Genomic DNA, 21,999 nt, shown 5'->3' with positions numbered 1-21,999 from the left:
AGCCTGAACTTTTATCTCCAAAAGGAAATATTTTCCATTTCTATTCTCCTGATTATGGGTGATTCCTATGTGACAAATATACCCTAAGAATGCTGAAACATTTTCCCATATACAACTTTAACATCATTTTTAATGCATTACAGCTTACTTTAAAAATGATAAACGCAAATTAGGACAAAGATATTCCTCACATTAAACTATTCTTTTGTGGAGAACTAGTCATATAATTTTTGGTGTCATTTCTTATGAATTATTCAAGAGAAAAAATGTAATCTGTACCAGAATATTTATAAAAATGTTGCACATTTCTTTTTAAGAGGAAAAAATATAAAGGCTCTGTAATAGAAGAGTAATTAAGCAAGCAGTGATATGTTATCTTTATAAAATATTATACCATCATGTGGTGCTGGATATATTACTTTTACCTTCCAGATTCTGCTCTGTGCTGCAGGACGCTGACCTGCTTGGACTTTATCAGCAGGTTTCCTTTTCATCTGGTCATGGCCATGAAAAACACTGGTAGGAGATCAGAGGCCAGGAGGAGAGCAAGGCATCGATATATATTCTCCAGATTCCCTCTTTGCAGGATCACTGCAGGCTGTATGGGTCACTGAGCCCAAAGTGAGGACTCCTGTCACCCAGACCTCTGCACAGAGCACTTTACATCTCTGGGATGAGTAACCATTCCCAACCCTTGTCTCTTCAGTCCTTGGGTTGGGACCAACACCCTGGTTACTACCCCTTGGATACCTCTTTGGTTTCCCTATACCCAGCCCATATTTTTATAAATTGTCCCTTTATTGAACTATCCCTAAATTACTCAATTGGAGTGTGCCATCTATTTTTTTCTTGGGTCCCTGGCTGGTATGCAAAATAAAGTTTTATATACTATGATCATTTTAATACAAAATATGATATGTAAGGTTAGAGATCAAAAGGAAAGACACAAACTAATGGAATAATCTGTTATGGTGGTAAGATAAAAGGTGAGCATATTTTCTTCCTTAATTACATTTATTATTAGGATAGAGTTGTTTTATTAGTTAAAAAAATGTAAAATTGTTGCTAGGATATTTTGTCAGGTGGATTTTCTTAGCTTTGCCTTACTACCTAGGTAAGAATGTATCATTAACATATTGAATTTATGTAAATCACCCTAATCATCTGCTTTCTCTTTTTCTGCTCCTAGGACACAGAATTGCTAGAGAAAGTTTTAGAAGCAATCTGACTTAATTTTAGTCAGAGTTCTTCATTTCAAGTGAAGGAAGCAGATTCTGGCTGATTCACCAGAAGTTTGTTAAGTAGATATTAGGAGCCCACAGATTCACTGGGAAAAGAACAAAGCTCAACACTAAGCCTGCAGGAACATACTCCAAACTGCAGAATGTCCCACTGTGAAGACTTTGATCATAACTTACTAAGCACTAGATTCTACAGCTTGCCTTGCTGATGTCCAAGTATTTGATTTTGTTGCAAACTCAACTATTGCCTGAACTTGCTGTGTGTGGCTGCCCTTATAGCCACCACTGCTTGGTAAAGCCCAATGGCTCTGCCAGCATTCTTGCTGCAAGGTGGACTCAGAGTGCACTCCATCCTCACGTGGCTGCCTCTTAAACCAAAATCTCACTCTGACTCATGATATTGGTGGCCTCTCCTTATGTGCTTGTATTTCAGCCACAAGGGTGGGAAATTGCATTCCAACTTCTTTTGGGGGAAAATAGGACATGGGTATTTCTCCAATGTAGAAGATATATTAGTTTGCCACTGCTGCCAGCACCACAGTCTGGCTTAAACAACAAAAACTTACTTTATCAGATTTCTAGAGGCTAGAAGTCCCGGAGTAAGGTGTTAGCAGAGTTGGTTTCTTCTAAGGGCTTCTCTCCTTGGATTATAGATGGCTGTCTTCTCTCTGTGTCTTCACGTATTCTTTCTTCTCTGTGTGTCTGTGTCCTAATCTCCTCTTCTTATAAGGACACTGGTCAAATTAGATGAGGGCCTACTCCAATAACCTGATTTTAACCTAATAACCTGTTTAAATATCCTGTCTCCAAATACCACCATGTTCTGAAGTATTGAGATTAGGACTCCAGCATATGAATTTTGAGATGACACAATTCAGCCTGAAACATAAGGGTATTTAAAAAGCATGGCAAGTAAATGCAGTGGATAATCCTGGATTAGATTTTAGATGAGAACAATATTACTATAAAGGAGAAAACTGGGACAATTCAAGAAATTCAAATATAGACTATGTATTAGATAATTGTTTCACCCATGTTAAATTTGAATGATTTGAATGATTAATTTGAATGATTAAATTCAATCATTGTACTATGGTCATGTAAGAGAAGGCCTTTGTTTCTAGGAGTTTCATACTGAAGTATTTAGAAGTATATATCATGATGCCTGAGATTTACTCTCATTGCTGTGCTATTTTTGTACCTTAATGGAAGGCTCAGATTTTTTTCAAAACAAACAAATTTTTTAAAGGTGATGGGAGGTTGCAAAAATATAGGAAAATACATTAATCCACCTTTGACAGCCTCTCATTGATATATACTGTTCTTCAGATTCTGAAATAAACAACTCCTGCTAAATGCAATGCAACTCTCATGCTTCTGAATAAATACTGGTTTATTCAGTGATAGAGAAATTCCAGGTGATGACAAGATCCATGGAGATAGATGAGAGAATTTGAGTGAAGGCACAGATCATCATTGTTGAGAAAGTCAAGAAAGTGTGAGGCTGGGGTATTAAAAATATTTTTTACATGGATGTAGGATATCCTTCACAGGATAATAGAATGGATTTTGTTGGCTGCAAATAGTGAGACAGGCTTCAGAATGGATGTCTCTGAAGAAGTGACTAGGAAGTTAGTAGAATTGAATGGTGGAAAAAATATATAGGAGGGTGTGCGAGTTACATGTCATTTACTTCAAAGGAAAGGTGGAAATGGAAAGGAAATGCCAACGACATCCTGACTTTGTAATGTGTTGGACATGAGAGAAGGCGGGGCCACGGTTTCCAGAGCTCTACAAGGGAGGGATTGGCCTTGAGGGAAGATCAGGTTTCAGTTAAAGCCAAAAAAAGGGAGGACTAGGTAGGTCCTTAAAGAACTTGTGGGCTATAGGACAGTTTGCTATTGAGGGGTCAGAGATTGTAAAAAACTTTGAATAATATTAAGTAGAAGTACAGTAAGTCCCCTACATACGAACCTTCAAGTTGCGAACTTTCAAAGATGCAAACATGCTACTACCCAGACATTACTGGATCATTTTTTCAAGAGGGTAGATAGAATTGAATCCAGCAAGGAACCAGAACCTGGGCCATCAACATCAGGCATGAGTGAAATTGCAGCTTGCTCTCCATCTCCTATTGCTGACGATCCTTCAGCTCTACCACCTGCCACCTCCTCTCCGTCCTCTAGTCAGTAACTCTCCTTGCCTGTTCACTCAATGCCAGCCCCTGTATGCCAGCTGTTGTATTACTGTACTTTTCAAGGTACTGTACTGTAAGATTAAAAATGTTTTCTTTCTTTCTTTATTTTTTAATGTATTATTTGTGTGAAAAACATTATAAACCTATTACAGTACAGTACTATATAGCCGATTATGTTAGTTGGGTACCTAGGCTAACTTTGCTGGATTTACAAACAAATTGGACTTACGAACACGCTCTCGGAACAGAACTCGTTCGTACATGGGGGACTTACTGTATGTATGCAAAGTTCTATCACTGAATTGTTTTTCTGCAATTGTCCAATGAGATATTCCAACTTTGTTTAGTCTCTAAAGTTAAAATTTTAAACAGTGTTAGTGTACAGTGTCTAAAGTTGCTCTCCAAAACAATCAGAGAAATATTGGAATTTTCATTGTTAGATAATATCTCAAAATTGTAATATTCAAGGGTTTTGTTTCTTTATAAAAATTGTAACATTCTCATTTTAATTAATTTATTAAAATTTTAATGGAAAAAGAATAAAACACAGCACAGCATAAATTTTAAAAATATATGTAGATTCATTGGTAGAAGATTATTTTAACATCAGCAAAGAAGAGATCGTAGAAGAGGGTTTTAAGGAAAAGCTAATGTGACCTTAAAGGAATTTGCACTCTTTGGTCTCCACACATGTGCAGTTATCACAGAGTTCCCAGACTCCAAGTGTTTATTCACGTCTGTCAGCTAAATCATAGATCCAAATGCAAAACGTAACACTCAGGAACATTATGTGGATTTGTGACACTCCCTGGAGGACTTTGGGTCCATAAAGCAATGAATGGATTATAAGAAGACATAAATATGGTATTTTCATCTATGACAGATGCAATCTTACTCCACTGTTATTTATATTATATAAGGAAAACTGAACCTATTTTCCTCAGTCGAACTGAAGGGAGGCACCCTTAGGGATGAATAAATGAATATCTCACTATTAATTTCCAATTCCTATGAATTCATCTCTGAAAACATCATGTTTTAGAGATTTTTTTAAATGGCTGATGTTTGTTTATTTTTACACGTATGTGAAAAAAATGGAACTAAAAGGAAAATGTGAGATGGAATTGTGATAACAGAATCATAAATTTTTCATTTTTTGCCATTATCCTGAATCCTGCAAAACTTCCCTAACTTTGGATTCTATTGACCAGTTGGACACCCCAACCAGGTTCCTATAAAGCCTGCTTTGAGTCTCTTAACATGCTTTGTGTCTCTTAACATGCTTTGCATCCTCAACTTCAGTTCATGTTAGGGAGGTAGGATGAATGGAGTTCTGGAAAGAGCACAGGTTTTGAATTTAGAGGAGCAACGCTCTAGTATTAATTCCGCCTAGAATCTGTCTTTATAAACTTGAAGATCTTGGATTGAACTAGGAGATGCCCTAAGCTTTGAATACATTTAAAATGATACTAAGCTTTTGTATCACTATTTATACTAATTTCAATTTTAATTGACAAAACTTTATATTGTATGTTTTAAGGTGGTCTAATTGTTTGTTTATCTTCATATAAAATCTTCAATGTCCTCCCAATGGTATATCAACTTATAAAAAATCTTCCTGAACCCGATAAAAATTGTTAGGGAAAATATGTAGTCCAAGACTGAAATATGTTTTCCTTTATTGACTAGAACTGATTAAGATATAGTGAATTTATGTTGATGGACAGTGTGGCATTGTAGAAGGAACAGTAGCATGTCAGTGTATCTGAATTTCAATTTTATCTTCTGTAAAATATTGCTAAGGATCCCAAATGTTCCTAATGACAGGAAATAATGTATATGATATAGAAAGTTACCAGCCATTGAAAATGTTGAATTGGTTTTTGTTCTAAGATTATTTCTGATTTCTTCCTATTATTTTATAATTTTTATATTACCCTAAATTTTGTTTGAGTTTCTAATAATGTCTTAAATAACTTGACATTTGGCTCTGTCATATTATCCTACCCTTATTTTCTTGTCTCCACTTTTTCTTTCTTATTTAGAATTCAAGCAAGTAAACAGTGAACTTTCTTTACTGTCATTGTATTTTAATGCCACCATCACAGTTTTAACTATTATCGAATTATAACAAATTTTAACACATTAGCGAGCCCCTTTGTTTCTTAATATTCTTTTGTATTAGCATGCATTTCTGAATAGTTCTGAAATTTAAAATTTGGAGTGAGTTAAACCTATGAATGTATTTTGAGAAAAATGATATGTTTATGTTATTTATTTTTTCTACTCAGTAATATGAAATACCTTGTCATTGCTTTTTGGCATATTTATGCTTGTTAATTGAGTTTCCTGATTTTCTTGCAACACACACATACGTCACAACTCTCACATTACGTGCATCCTTAAATGCTTAGTTTTGTTTACTGTTCTCCTTACCAGAATCTCCTTTCACTGAGAATGGCTGGTATGGTGGAATGCTTTAGATTGAAATGTATGTATGAAAGTGTATATGCATGCCTGTGTCAATGCTAGTTTATAAAGCATGAAGATTTATTATCTCTCACAGGTGTAGAAGGTAGTTCACAACCTCACAATTTCCCAAAGACACAGTTTCTCAAAGACACAGATTCCTTTAGGATGAAACTTAGTGATAAAATTGATACAGCTGCTGCTACCATTTAGAGTGTTCTGTAAGATCCATGAAAATTGAAAATAAGCATAAAATGTATTTGGGGGAGCCAAGAGAAAAACTCACTGAAAGGAAATAGAAGTATCAGAGCAACAGGAACTTGCTAGAAAATGGTGGGCCATTCTGATGGGAGTAGGACTTGGAAAGACTTGTGAACTCTTATCAGAGGACAAGAGACATCTGAGAGGATGGGGAATGAAGGGAGTTTCTTTTCAATAAATCTGTGAATTTCTCTCTTATTTCTCATCAATCCCTGTCTATGTCTTCCCACTCCATTCCTTCTATTCGGATGCCTCACTTCCTCCCTAATATGGAAAGTGCATCTTTCTGTCATTCACCTTCACCTGTCGGTCCTCTCAGCACCTGTGGTGAGTTCAAGGACTAACCCAGGTGATGCCCTCAGTGACTAAGGAAGCGTGTCTGCAGTGCTGGCATCCTCCCACAGTCGATGAGACCTCACTAATAAGCCTGAAGATCCTTTAAATAGTGTCATGTTTTTCAAACTGTATTGCAGCTGCCTTGATAAAGAAACAGAATAATGTCAACAAGCCTTAACTTGTAGTGATAATGTGCAATAGTGTATATGAGATTTGATTCTTAGCATTTGATCTTTTTTGAGAGGCACTTCTCCAACATCACAGGTTTAAATGTTTCTATTGATTTTCATGTCTGGATTTATTGTGAACATATAACCTCCAGTTAGCCTAAAGCAGCCTTTCTGATTCCTTAAGCAAAACAATCAGTTAGAAAGACTTAACAACAGCACTCAAATGTGAGTGAGCTGTGAAAAATAATTGTATTTATGGTGGGCATTTGATGTGGTAAATTGTTGTCAACAGTTCAGTTTTCAGAATACATTATCTTAGTAAATGCCTTTTTCTGGGTCAAGGAAAACTTGTGTTGACTTGAAATTTCTCAAAATGATCTGCAAATTATCTATCTGTATAAACTATATATATAAAACAAAGAAAATTGGTTTTTATGGATCTGTTGCTTCCTACAGCGCAATCCCACAGTATACGTTTTCCATATGTTTATGGTGAAATTTTTAATTAGCTAAAATATTGAATTAATATTTTTCGTATGTTTATAGTTAATATTTAATTCTGTCTTATTTAATTCTACTTCAAGCCGGAAACTTAACTGTGGAATTTAGAAAATTCCATAATATTCCCCCTACAAAATTCAGACTTACTTTTTTTGGAGGAAGTATCAGACATCTTATCTGAACTCTACGTTGTTACTGTTGGTCTATTCCTTGTTATCTAAAAGTGTTGACTCCATTATTTTAAAATCTTTCTTCTTTGTTCTGCCTAGACCTGATTCTGCTCAGGCCTGACCAGGGTCTTATTGGTATGACTATGTACGTCTAGAGCACCTAACTCTAAGCCCGGTATATGGTGAGTGCGTAATAATTGGTAATTATTTTATCTTATTTTATTTTATTTTGAGGTAATCTTGCTTGAAAATTTCTTAAAAAATTAAATGATGCTATATTTATTTGTTATGGCTTAAGATACAAAATATTTTGCAAAGAACAGCATATATATATTTAAACATTAACTTTTCATGAAGTAACTCTCACATAAACTATTTTTATTAGTTTTTAAATAAACTATTTTTATTAGTTTGTATTAGTTTTGAAGCTTAGAATAGGTAAGTAATTCTACAGTCAAGGGTAGAAAGAGGGTTTATTTACATTTGTTGTGCTTTATGTTATTTTAAGGAGTTGAAGCGTGACCCTATAGAATTTTCTAAATAAGTATTTATTCAAATAATCAATGTGGATGATTTACTGCCTACTTCATAGTACTGTTGTTTTATGCAAAATAGGATTGAAAAAATGGCCTCTGACTTTTGGGAACAAATAAACTAATAGTATCAATTATACATAAAGACAAATAATTAAAATTCTAGAAAATACATGACAAACATCATAGAAGAGGTAAAACCAAAGTGATCTAAGAGTTTAGAAGTCGAAATACACCCATCTTCCCACAAGAGAAGAAGCTTTTTAGAAGAGGAAGCTATTAAATTTGACCTTCTTGTTCAATAAGCAGAGTGTATAATTATTTACCTGCCACTATAGACTGAAAGTCTGTGTCTCCCAAAATACATATGTTGAAAGCTAATAATCCTTAATGTGATGGTATTAGGAGGTGGGACCTTTGGGAGATGATTAGCTCTGAGGGTGGAGTTCTCGTAAATGGGATTCGTGCCCCATAAAAGAGACCCCAGAGTGCTCCCTTGCCACTTCTACCATGTGAGGACACAGCAAGAAGACGACTGTCAATGACACAGGAAGCAGACCCTTACCAGACACTGAATCTGCTGGTGCCTTAATTTGGACTTTCTAGCCTCCAGAACTGTGAGAAGTGTTTGTCATTTAAACCCCCAGTTTATGGTATTTTTGTCATAGCAGCCCAAGGGGGCTAAGATATCTACTAAGTTTTGAAAAGCCAAACAATATTATCTCAAAAATTTAACCTATCTTACAATATCTGAATTTAAATTTTCAGTAAGTCAGAATAAATTGAGAGATATATGAGATCATATTTTCATTAAGTATAACAGTTAATCATATCTATATATATAAGAAGATTATACAAATTAATAAGAAAATAATGTGTTTCAATTATAATTGACAGGTAACATGAAGAAAAGGTTCTCAACGACAAAAAACAATAAACAAACATGAAGGAAAAAATATACAATCATGTTAGTAAGAAAAGAAGTATAAATCCGTTTAAGAGGTTAGCAGATAGCTGCATGTGCTAGATCAATGTATTTTAGTTGTTAAATTAAAGCAATAATAAGGCACCATTTTCTTTGGTTATTTGAATGTTAGGCATTCCTCCCTTATTGATAAGGAAATAGAGCCTGCAGTTTGTAAACTCATAGAGGCCATTAGAGCCAGAGTTGACATTCAAAGCATTATTTATTACATTTTTTTTTAATTAAATAAAAAGAGGGACTTCCCTGGTAGTCCAGTGGTTAAGACTCCGTGCTTCCACTGCAAGGAGCTCAGGCTCAATCCCTGGTCAGGGAACTAAGATCCCGCATGCCATGTGATGCAGCCGAGAAAAAAAATAAATTAAAATGAATAAATAAGTAAATAGAATAATACTGACAAAAGTAACAAAATAAGCACGGTTATTTATTGTTGGTGGCAGGAAATGTTGCTTAAACTCTTAGAAAACAGTTTGGTGGTATGGAGCAAAGCCAGCATATTGTTGTGTCGTATACATTAGTCTCATTGGTGAAACTTAACTTCAAGTAATAAGTCAAGCAAAGGAAATGTGGACAAAATTCTTTTATTATTGTACTATTTATAATTGCAAAATATCCAAAATCTGTATGTCCAAAACTAAGGATAAGATGTGGAAAAATGGAGTCTGAATTTTGTATGTTGTGTTGGAAGCTATTGTTTGCCTCTTTGAGTTTACTCTCCACCTTTCTCCTTCCAACGCTGTGCCCTGTTGGCTGACTTGTGTGTACCACTTGTGTGGGTTCTCTCACCCTCTGGCTTTTGCGTGTGTTCAGCCAATGAATAGCATGCTCAAGAGTCTGGGGAAAAAGAGGAGAGTGAGGTTGGGATACATTCCCCCAACTCCCTCCCTGCTGATGGCTGTGGTTGGCTGTGTCCCTTCATCAAATCTCCTAACTTCTGTAGGATAACCCCCTCCTTGGAGCAGTCTCTCTAGGCTCTTGGCACTGCTCACTGCCCTTTTCTCTAAAATCCTCTAATTACTAAAGCCTCCCCAAGTTACTAGCACAAGGTAGGGGCTACAGTATCTCTTGTTTTTCCTTAACACTGAGTTCTTTATTTAGCTCTTCTCAAATTGTCCATTTCAGTGTGCCATACATTGGTTTCATGCCAGGATTCTAACTGATATGAAGGTTGAGGTTTCCCTGAATTTTTAAAAATTGTAATTTATGTTAACAGAGAGTTTTTTCAATTTTGATAACATATGTTAAAAAGAAAAGAGCAAGTTTTTAAAATTCAGCTTCATTGTCCCATTGTCATTGTAATTTTTACTTGTCCAAGAAACATTTTGTGATGGCCTACTCTGTGCTGGGTATTGTCTTAGACACTTGAAATATAAGATGTTCTGTGAAACTGTAATATATGAAACATTATCACCAGTGATACATGCAAAATATAAATCTACCTGTTTATGATGTAGCTGTGATTTATAAAGATACTGTTAACCTGTCTTCCAAACATTATTTGCCAAGGATGAGACATGTATGTTCTTTAAGATTTTAATAATCTTTTATTCGATATTGCTAGAAGTTATTGTGTAACTTTATAGTATGTTATATTAATAAGCTTGTTTTTACACGTTAGAAAAATTAAGAGTCTATACAGGTCTTCAAAAAAGTTACAAAAAATACAAAAGTATACTTGAATCATGAACTTTCCAGTAAAGCATTAGGATTTTTCTTACAAATGGAGCTTCAAACACCTGAAATTTGAATTCAGATTGCAAGGTTTCATCAGACTGCTTGCAGAGACTTTGCGGGTCTTTTTTTTTTCTGTCATTGATGTGTAGAGGAGCTATATACAAAACAGAGCTTTTGACAGAATTTGCCTCTGTGGGTTATAGGCCATAATACGTGGGAAGAGGTCAGTTTACTATTGTGGCTCAGTTTGACTCTGGGATCAAATGATCACTGTTCAAACTCCCACACGTAATAGCTGTGTGACCTTTTGCAAAGTAATAATAGTATTTATCTTGTAAGGTTATTTTTAAGGTAAAATGAAAACAATGTTGGAATATAATAAGCATCACTAAATGTTACCTATTTTTTCCTTAGTACCACTACACTTGCGGAAGTAGAGGCATCAAATATTTCTAAACCCACTGACACAATATCAAAACCACCACCATCTTGGATAAAAGATTGTCTTAAGTGTGTTGTATATACTAAAACTGTAGTCCTATATTGATAACTTTTCTAGTACTTTGGTTTTTCCTTTTAGACAAGCAAATAGGGGTTTATTTCACAGTGTTTAGTTATAATAATTTTTTTCCTTCCTTCCTCCCTTCCTTCTATCCTTCCTTTTTTTCTTCTTCTTTCTTCAAGTTGCTTCTAACTGCCACTGTCTAGTTGTCCTAGTATACATGTATGTTTTACATGTGTATAAATTTGGAGAGGTGTAGAAAAACAAATAGATGCACTGAAAAGATTAATGAGGCATATCAACCCAAACTAGCAATAGGGATGTGTTTTGTTTATCCAGAATGCTATAGCTATATACTAAATATATTATAAGTTTATATTACCATAGTAATGCATTTCTCCCTAGCTATTAATCTCAGCTACAGAATATCACATGTATATTTAATCTTCCTTCAAAGGGATCTAAGCTTATTTACATGTTCTATATGTAGCATAGTTTTAAGGACATTTTAATATTGGCCACTAATTTTATACTGTCAGAATGTTTTAATGTAATTACAAAGGAATGTAGCTACAATCTAAGCTTATTTAATCTACATTCTCTCTGTTTGACCTTTCCTGTAGGAACATATGAAAAGAAATCCATACCATTCTACAAAATTCCCAGTTTGAGGAAAAGAGTAAAAATAACAAAATTTCAGCACGAATTATTTTGTATAGTAACGACCTGCAATCTGAATCATACGGCAAGGAAAAGAGATGATAACAAACCTAAACAAACAGCTTTCTTGCTGCTCACTTTCTTAATCTCTTTAAAATAAAATAAATAAAGCATTTCAATGAAATAAATTATTTATGAGGAGCACAGTACCTTCTGTACAATGACTATATTTACTTTCAAGTACTAATGCTTAGAGATAGTATGTACAAAAGTCGACATAATTATTTTCTTTATTTGACTGTGGCGTCTGGATCTTCATCAAAGGACAAAGTGCAATTGGTTTGTTTTTCAAGTTATTTCTTATCTCAGTTGCATGTCAGAAAGATCATAGTGTTACTGCTTTAATTTTGATTGTTAACATAAAATTGGAATCCAAAGTAAAGGAAAATTGTGAAAATTAACTTGTTACAGGTATAAGAGAACAAAGCATGGTATTATGATAATGTAATCATTGAGAATCTGTGAAGTAAAATGTATTTTTAAAGACACAACGTTAATGTTTTCCTTTGAAATCTCCAAGTAAAAATGGAAAACACAACTTTAATAGAAGACAGGCACCGGTAGTCTCTGAAGAATTACAACTTGGGAAATTAATAAAAATAGTATCTAAAATAGTATTAGTAAGATATGAAGCTCATTCATTAATGGTCTCTATGATAATATATCACTGAAAATGTTGCATGAAGGACAGTCTTTGATAGGATTATGTACAGTATAATAGCAAGATACTGGAATTAAAATTCACTGAGAAGATACATCTTGTGAACTGAAGGGTGAGAAGATAATAATGATAACATTAATAATAGTAAATAACAAGAATAAAATGATTCATATAAATAGAATTTCCATCAGCAACCATTATTATAATTATGGGAATGATAAGCTGGTAATCTACAGTAAATAGCTAATCTTTATTGATTCACTGTTTAATTTCTTCTTATTTTAAAGGCTTTAGAACTGCTGTCAATACCGATAATGTGTACAGGGGAAAGAGTTCTACCAAGGAAGAATCAGAAAAGAATATACTGCATTGTGCAACTTACAGCATCTCTAAAGAATCTTTTAAAAAATACATTTATATGCTATTGTTAGGGAAAAAGGAAAATATGCATTCAAAAGGTTTCCTCCCCTTTTTAAATAATTGCTGTGGGATTTTTTTCTAACACAGTTTATGGGGGTTCCAGAGATAAAGTGGGAAAATACAGCGATCTCAGCTCTGGCTCTTTAATCACAGGGAGCTAAGGATTATTCTTCATCAGTAACACCTGGGAGAAAAAGACAGGCCATCAGCGGGCTGACCCCACAGCAGCCCTAGGGGCAGTTCCACTGCCACCAGCAAAGTTAGCACTAAGGGTAACGGAGCTGTTATCCAAGGTCCAGATAATAGCAGGAGCAGAGAACTCACTTCCTGATGGTAGAAAATAAATTCCATGTTTAGCTCATGATTTCTGGTAACCAAGCCTCCTTCCAGGGAACGAAGGTTAATTTTCTTGTAACATAAATGAAAGATGAGAATGTGAAATGATGAGTCACTGGGGCACTCCATCAATGGCATTGCAAAAGGGGAAGTTGCAAGGAGACCGTTTTTCATTTTCATGCAACTGATACAAAACGCATGAGAAATATTTAGCTAGGATCTCAAATCATGAGGTGTAGTGATTACAGTGGTAAAAAAAAACAAATTTTATTTCTATTCACAATTTGTTTTTAGCTAAAATCTGGATGGATTAATCAATTAAACTCATAAGACTATTTTAGCTATCAATTATATTTTAAAAGTCTTTTTAAGATTCAGTTAAGCTATTTTTCTTTCTTTCTCCACACTGCCCCCCGTCCACTCCCCACTTCAGAAAAACCTGGGCTCTGTAATGAAAGACTAGTACTTAGCACTGTAAAGTTTTAGCAGCCAAAATATCAATTTGAACTAGTCAGTTAGTACTATGCATGCTATCAATTATAGAATTTCTGATTTGTCTCTTTAATAACAGACCCACAGGACTGCTTGCTATCTCCTTTCACCTTTATCCCAAGAGACTTTCTGCCACATCTCAAGTCAGCTGTCGGGCTTCATATCCCCATGCTTATCCATCTTCAACTTAACTCTCTCTGGAGCCTATATGCCTCCCACTCCAACTCCTCCATAAACTTTCTTCTGTCTCCACTAAACCATCTTTTAAGTGCTGAAAATCTTTCATATCATTGAAATTGTCTTTACAGTTTTCAGTTTCTTCATAATCAAAAACATGGTTTCCCGCAAAATTGCCACAATCTTCACAACTGTCTCCACTGGTAAGTAGTATTATCTCCCTGCCCTTGTAGTCTCATGAGTTAAGAAAGGAGAACCATCATTGACCTTGGCCACCACTGTGGTTTCTAGATAATCATTCAGTCACCTGGAGCCAACTCCTTGCTCCTTTGAAGTTCGCTACAACTTCTCTTGTAACCCTTTTCCCTTCTTGTCATCATGACAGACCAACTCTCCAGGTTCTTCCCCAAGACCTTCCTAGTGACTTCAGCACATTCTCTATATTTCTATTCACATGATAGTCAACTATTTCTTTTTTAAATGTTTTTTGTTTGTTTTATTGATACATTGAAACAGCCACTTGAAAATGTTCTTTTTTCCAGCTTAATTGAGGTATAATTGATAAAATTGTAAGATTTTTTGAAATGTACACCATGATGATCTGATATATGTATACCTATGAAAGGACTCCACCTTCTAGTTGACACATCAATCAGCTCATTTAGTTATCCCTCTTCTTTTTTTCTTAGTGAGAACACTTAAGGTCCACTTTCCCAGCAAACCTCAATCATAGTGTTGCCAACTACAGTTACCATGTGATACATGAGGTCCTCAGACCTTATTCATCTCATAGCTGAAAGTTTATACCCTTTCTTCAGACCAATTTGGCAAGACCAATTGTTAAACAGAGTGGCACTGAAGCTAGAGAAGAGAGAGTCCAGGACATAACAAAAGGCCCTGCTAAAGAATGAATGCAGTCATTAATTTATCAATAGATCCCCAAATATGATTACTCTGTTTCAGTCATTCACTTGAGTCATTCAGTCAACCAGTCTTATTAATCATCTACTATGTAATCTGCTGATTAAGGGGCAACTGCCATACAGTTGTTTATCTCCTCCAATAGGATGTGCACTGAGTACAACAACAGAACAATAAAAGGGAGGACCCATTTCTGCCTGAAGGGATGGAGAGCCATCCAGCAAGCCTTCGCAGAGAAGCTGATGCTTGAAGCAAGACCTTGAGGGAAAGAAGAATGTCAGACAGGAAAAGGGAGGGAAGACCTTTCAAAATCAGGAAACAGGTAGTAAAAATTGTAAAGCCATACGAGAGAGTACGCCAACATGGGTGACATATAGGGTACACACAAGAAAGCAGCAGGAGGCAAGTGCCAAGATGCACTTCATTTTCTGCCACACCTAGTATTTGACCTCACTGTGATGCAATCTGGTCATCTCAAGCTGACCCTAAAATCCTTCAACAGTGTCCCGTCAAAGTCAGATCCATATTTTGGAAACATTAGGAGTAACTGTAACCCAACAGAAGGAAGGCAGCCTCAGGAAGTTACTCTGTATATTTTCATTCTGTTTTTATTTCCTTAAAAAAATCTCCTTAATCTCCATTCTCTGGGGACTGGTTCTGGCCTTTGCCTTCTCTTTCCTGGCCTTGCAATTGTCTCCTCTCTGGTTTCCCTGACTCTACTCTTCCTTCTCCAATTTAATCTTCCCATTCATTCTCAAAAACACAAATTTAATCATGTCACTCCTTAAATTTTTCAGTGCTACCAACTGTAGGATAAAATGCAAACTCTAGCTTGACAAACAAGTACTCTTCATGATATGGTCCTGGTATTTATCCTCAGCCTCATCTCTTCTCACTCTCCCTACCTTTTGTAGTTCTATTCCACACATTCTAAACTCTCTGCAGTTCCTCAGATAGAGCATGCTGTTCATGCTCCTGCACCCTTGTGGGTGCTGTTCATTCTGTCTGGGATTCCCTCCTCACCTTATGTGGTGATATAGCAAACTCCTATTTAGTCTTCAAAACCCAGACCAGATGGTTACTTTTTTATGGCATTGTCCCTGCACCCTGTTAATGTGTAGGATTTGTAGATCAACAGAATTTATCTATACATTCTCAATGCTATTTCTGTGCCTTATATATACAATTATATTACTAGTTTTCATGTCATATTAAAATTATTTCTTAGCATATCTGTTTCCCCTAACAGACTTTGACCTTCTCAAAAGCAGGAGTGTGTGTGTGTGTGTGTGTGTGTGTGTGTGTGTGTGTGTGTCTTCTCAGTTTAATGCTGTGCAGAAATATAAAAAGCACCTAAATGAAACATTAAAATGAGTCGAATTGCATTGAATAAAAGGAAATTATTCTAAGGGAGGCTGGTGAAGGCTGGTGATACACATTTACTTTGGAACATCCGACTCCTACCAAGGTACTGTTTAAGTAGAATAATCAAGAGTGTTTAATGTAATGCAAACTATATATTTTGCTGTCGGTAAACTCCAAAGTATGGAGGAGTTATTATGAGTTGAACACATTGAAAATCTCTAGGGTCCCTGAAAGGCAGCTGTAGGTCCAGAAGTTGCTCTCCATTTTCTTACACAGCTACCAAATCCTGTTTCCTGTTTCCTGGTCTAGGGGAGAAATAAAGACTGAATATATTGTGTCTGACTCCTTTGAGGGGAAGATACAGATTTGATTAAGGAGTCAACTTTCATATTCTTTTGATAATTAGCAATAACTTGTGACTGTGAAGCTAAGCGTCACTCCTGCCCTGAACATGCAAACACGTGTACTTGATTTGCCCCGGTATTGTCTTTCATTTCATAGTTTTCCATTTGTGTGCTACTCAGTGGTGTTTGCTGGAGGGGCCACTAACATTTGTCTTTAATGATCTGTGTGCTTGTGTGTGTGTAACAAATGTTTGTGTGTGTAAACAAATGTTTTGCTATTTTTCTCTTAGTAGCACCTGCAGAAAGGCATACGTAGAATAAGGTGAGAATATTTAAGAGTAGGAAGGGAGGCACACATGGAAAAAGAATTGATGCATTATAAAAATACAAATAGAAGCTTCTGTGAGTATGTATCAAAGAATGATACACTCTAAATGGAACATGCAATTTTTGAAAGAATAAAGCTCTAAAATTTGGCTGTTCAGACTATTGTTAATTAGATAATTTAAGTCTAAAAATTAACTACTGAATTTAAACTATTCCTTTATCTATATTTTATATCTGTTGTTGATTTCCTGTGAGAGCAAAATGATCTCACAGTTATTTGATTGCTCTCCACTTTAGTCTGGGTGCTTTGTATAAAATATAATACCGTACAGATGTCAACTCAAGAACTAAATAGCACATATTTCTAAAGAACCATAAAAAATAGTAACACTACAGAAACAATGGCTCTGTAATTACTGTTTTGCTGTGGAGTGAGGTTAGGCATTTATCCTTGTACAGTCCTGATTCACTTACAGTCAGATATGCCCCTGTGGTCCTTTCCCCTTTGTTGATGAATGCATGGTGCAGGTACCCTGTATGGCCACTACACTATTTGAGGTCATCCTATACTGTTAGCACAAATGGTGTGAACAATAGTTTATATGCCACTTAACTCCTTGGGAAAAACGGTTAACCTTGCTGGAGAGGACAGATCAGTCATGTATAGTTATTAAGGTCTAGAAGGTTTTGTTATGCTCTAAAATACTTTTGTACCACCACAGTCTACTTCTGTATGAGACCTATTTTAGCTGGAAAGCAAAGGAAGGAGAAATCACCTTTGGAAATTTTACAAAATCTATACAATGAAATAGGGGATGGAAGTTTTTCAAAGATCCATTTCATTTATGACACCTACACTGCAGAGGTGGCAAACATTTTCCCCTTTAGAAACAGACTTTCTAAAAATATGTTAATGAATTAAGAATAAAGGCTTTGTGGATGTAAAAATGCTTTTGAAAATTTTCAGCTTGCTAAAAGGAATTCAATCTGATCGCTTTGTTTAAAGATTTCAGAATCATCTTATTATGTTTTAAGTGACTGCTTTTGCTATGAAATGAAGGGTCCTTATTAAATTTACTCCAGGTCATTACCAGACTTCATTTAAAATTAACTTTCAACCACTGCCCTTAGTAACTATGTATTTTTAATCTTGAGGGTCATCTGATGATGATAGTCTCAAAAGGAATCATCTGTGAATACCTAGGGAGACTCTTGAGCTTTCCCCTATTTTTAATGAAACCGTGAGGAGATTGCATCGCCTTATTCCTGGTGAGTAAAGGATATGTAGAAAAACAATCATGAATTTATTTTTATATTGTATGGTGCCATGTTTCTTGCTTTTTTCTGAAATAAATTAAAATTTCCTCATAATACATTACAGGCACTGAAGATATTTTTAAAATATTATAAGTGGAAAAGCATGAGATGAGCATCGCTTTTTTAAAAGGGTCAGTGTACAGGACTGTAGATAATCAAAAAAAACTTTGTTTCTTATGGCCCCAATAAAACACTTGTGTTATGTTTTTCTTGTGTGCATTTAAACTAGTAACAAGAGGAAGTGCATTTACATGCCTTTTTCAAACAGTAGAAAAAGAAATCAGTTTACCACCACTGCTATTTAAATATCTTCTAACTGGCAAAATTAAACCATGTCTCTTTATTTATTTATTGCACTTGTAAAAAGATTAATGGGGATGTGATTCCTTGAGGCTTTTACATATAACCCCTTCACAAAGAACAAAATTATACAGTTTGGCAAATGAACTAAATTAGCTACATTTATTTAAATAATCACTATAGAGAAAACAATAAATCAACAACATTCTGCACCAAAAAAGTGTTTACAGAGTGTCTTGTCATTTGTTTTATCAAGGACACAGACTTTTTGCTCTTAGCTAATCTTGCTTCTAACAGTCTATTATCACATCAACCATTAATGAGAATTTGCAGTAGGAATTTAGCTGAAGCTGAGGAAAGAAAAGTAGGAATAACTTCTACCTCTGTCGCTAGCACAGTTACTCTGAAATACATTCTTCTAATAAACATTTTATCAGAGGTTCCTAATAACTTCAGAGACAGTCAAAATGAAATGGCAGAGCTTTGTTAAATCAGGGGAAGAGAGGATTTGAATGGTCATAATCGTGCAATTATCTCAGCCTCTGTCTATTTCAAAGGACTCTGTCCATATCTCCATCTATATCAGGAGTAAGTGAGTGCGGGAGCTCTAATGCTGAACCTGTGATATATTCATAAATCAGGACTTTCAGAGCCTGTCACAGGCACCATAATGAGGGTCATTATTCAGGCAGAGTGTCAAAACTACTATCAAAGGGCCTTCTCAGAATTACAATCATTCTGTTTCTTGTTAAATAAGCAATGTAGTACACAAAAATGGCAAACAAGAAGCAGGTCAATTTGATACAGTGTGAGGGCACAGAGATCTCTAGAGTAATTTACCCTCTGGGAATTCTGATGTCTGTTGAGATGAATTATACACACCCTCAAAAAAGATTAATGGTAATAAAACCCCTTGAACATTTTCACCAAAAAAGCCCTACAAATTGCTCATAAGCAACTTCAGAAACAAAGCTGAAAAAAAAAAAAAAGATTAGTTTTGTTGTTGTTAGACCTAAAATGTCTTGCAAAGATAAAAATTATCATCATGGAAAATTGTCAGTAATTGGTGCACCAATAAAATATTATACATTTGAGTAACTTACAGTATTTGGTCATTAAAAAAAGTAAAATTGTAACACTGGAAAATTTCCTTTCATTTGATCTTAACCTCATCACTACATCCGCAAACACTCCTGTAGACTCACACATACACAAGCAGGAACCCACATGTCCCATATATTACACATAAAACCTAAAACATTGCACAATGTAGTAATGTCGTAAAGAAACAGTCTCCTGAAGTTCATGTTTTTCTGGTAAACACAGTGATAGTTAAAGAAAGATTCAGAAAGTAGGTTTATAAGTACTTTCATTTTTTGTATATCAAAAAGGGAAGAAACAGTCTTTAGAATTATATGGCTATTAAGTATATAAGTACATCTTTCCTCAATTAGCATGCCTATTTTTATATGCCCTAGTTAGTAAATGCTTTAGCACAACAGACAAGCCATGTTGTAAATTAGAACTAACATAAAAGTAGGAGTCTAGGTGGACAAGAGTTTAGAGAAATTTTTATATACTTCTGGAGTGAAAGTTCATATAATCTTGTTGGCGGATAATTTGATGATGTGAATACAATGTCATAAAAATATTAATTCAAATTTGAATCCAAAGTTTCACTCATAGAAAATCATCCAAAGATATAATTATGTACTAACATAACAATTAGAACTCTACATATCTCAAGTAAAAGATTGGCTAGACCAGTTACATTTGAGCCAAATAAAATATTATATATCTCCATTAAAAAGACGCTGTGGAATAATATTTACGATTCTGAGAAAATGTTCACTAAACATTTCTAAACAAATAAAGGAATTTGCAACTAAAATTAGGTATTGGATGATAAATTTTGATATATGAGGTAATTTTTTTCTTTTTGCATTTTTCTGCATGTTTCAAATTTCATACAATCAACACATTACTTTTGCAATAGGTAAGTATTATAAGTATATTACATGAGTATTTATATAATAAAGACATATTTATTTTAAGAGAAAATTTTGGAAGCTAAGTAGTATGATTTTAAAAGACTAAGAAGAAAACAATTTTCTAATAGAAATGAAAAATTTCCCTTTACAACTTTTTCAATGAAATGAACACTTATTAGGAATAAATAGATGCATTTAACACACATTTTTCAATCAGCACTGCTTGCAATCGATGGATCTTCAGTGATTCTACCTTTGGTGTGGACAATAGTGCCTGCTTGATATAAACATTTATAAGAAAATTTTTTAAAAATTTTCATTGGAGTATAGTTGCTTTACAATGTTGTGTTCGTTTCTACCGTACAGCAAAGTGAATCAGCTATATGTATACATATATCCCCTCTTTTTTGGCTTTCCTTCCCATTTAGGTCACCAACAAGCATTTAGTAGAGTTCCCTGTGCTATACAGTAGGTTCTCATTAGTTATCTATTTTATACATAATATCAACAATGTATATATGTCAATCCCAAACTCCCAATTCATCCCACCCCCCCTTTCCCCCTTGGTATACATACGTTTTTTTTCTATGTCTGTGTCTCTATTTCTGCTTTGTAAATAAGATTGTCTATACCAATTTATTCAGATTCCACATATATGCGTTAATATACGATACTTGTTTTTCTCTTTCTGACTTACTTCACGCTGTAAGACAGTCTCTGGGTCCATCCACGTGTGTTTGTATTATGTAATTTTGAAAAAATTCATGTTGAGAGGGAGGGAAGAGGAGATCTTTGAAATACTTGGAAAATTATTTTAATTCTTATGTTTTATCTCCATGTACTTTTGTTATTGTTTAAACGCAGCAACTCCCGTTAAAAACATAAATCCAAGGAACCATTTAGTGATTTTTAAATCCTCCACTTTTTTAGCTTTGTGCTAATTGGCTACAAAATGGGATTAATCACAATCAGATATAGTGGATTTTACAAAAGAAGGCAGAGCATAGACTTAAGGATAGATACGAGCCATTAACAAATAGTTATGTTTAACCCCTTGAGCTAGTTTGCTAACCAAAAAATAAAATGAAAAGTAATTGATCTTCATGTATAAGACACAGAGCTACTTCAAGAGACTTTAAAAACCTTTGGGTTAAGTGCTGGAAGCATTGCTTTTGAAAGAGCACAGACTTCACAATAAGACAAAATAGATTCAAATCCAGGCTTCACCTTAACAGATACATACTACTATATATAAAATAGATAAATAATAAGGACCTATTGTATAGCACAGGGAACTATACTCAGTATCTTGTAATAACCTATAATGGAAAAGAATCTGAAAAAGAACATCTGTGTGTGTGTGTGTGTGTGTGCGCGTGTGTATCACTTTGCTGTACACCTGAAACTAACACAGCATGGTAGATCAACTATACTTCAATTAAAAAAAATTTTTTTTAATTCAGGCTTCACCATTGGTTAATTCTGCAGCTTTGAACTAGTTACTCAATCACCTTGAGTCTCATTTTCTTATCTGAAAAGTGGAGATGGTGCCATTCACTTCCCTACCTCTGTGTGTGTGTGTACGCATATTT

The sequence above is a fragment of the Eubalaena glacialis genome, chromosome 8 (assembly GCF_028564815.1).
Source record: "Eubalaena glacialis isolate mEubGla1 chromosome 8, mEubGla1.1.hap2.+ XY, whole genome shotgun sequence".
Taxonomy (NCBI): domain Eukaryota; kingdom Metazoa; phylum Chordata; class Mammalia; order Artiodactyla; family Balaenidae; genus Eubalaena; species Eubalaena glacialis.
This window is presented reverse-complemented; position numbering follows the sequence as displayed.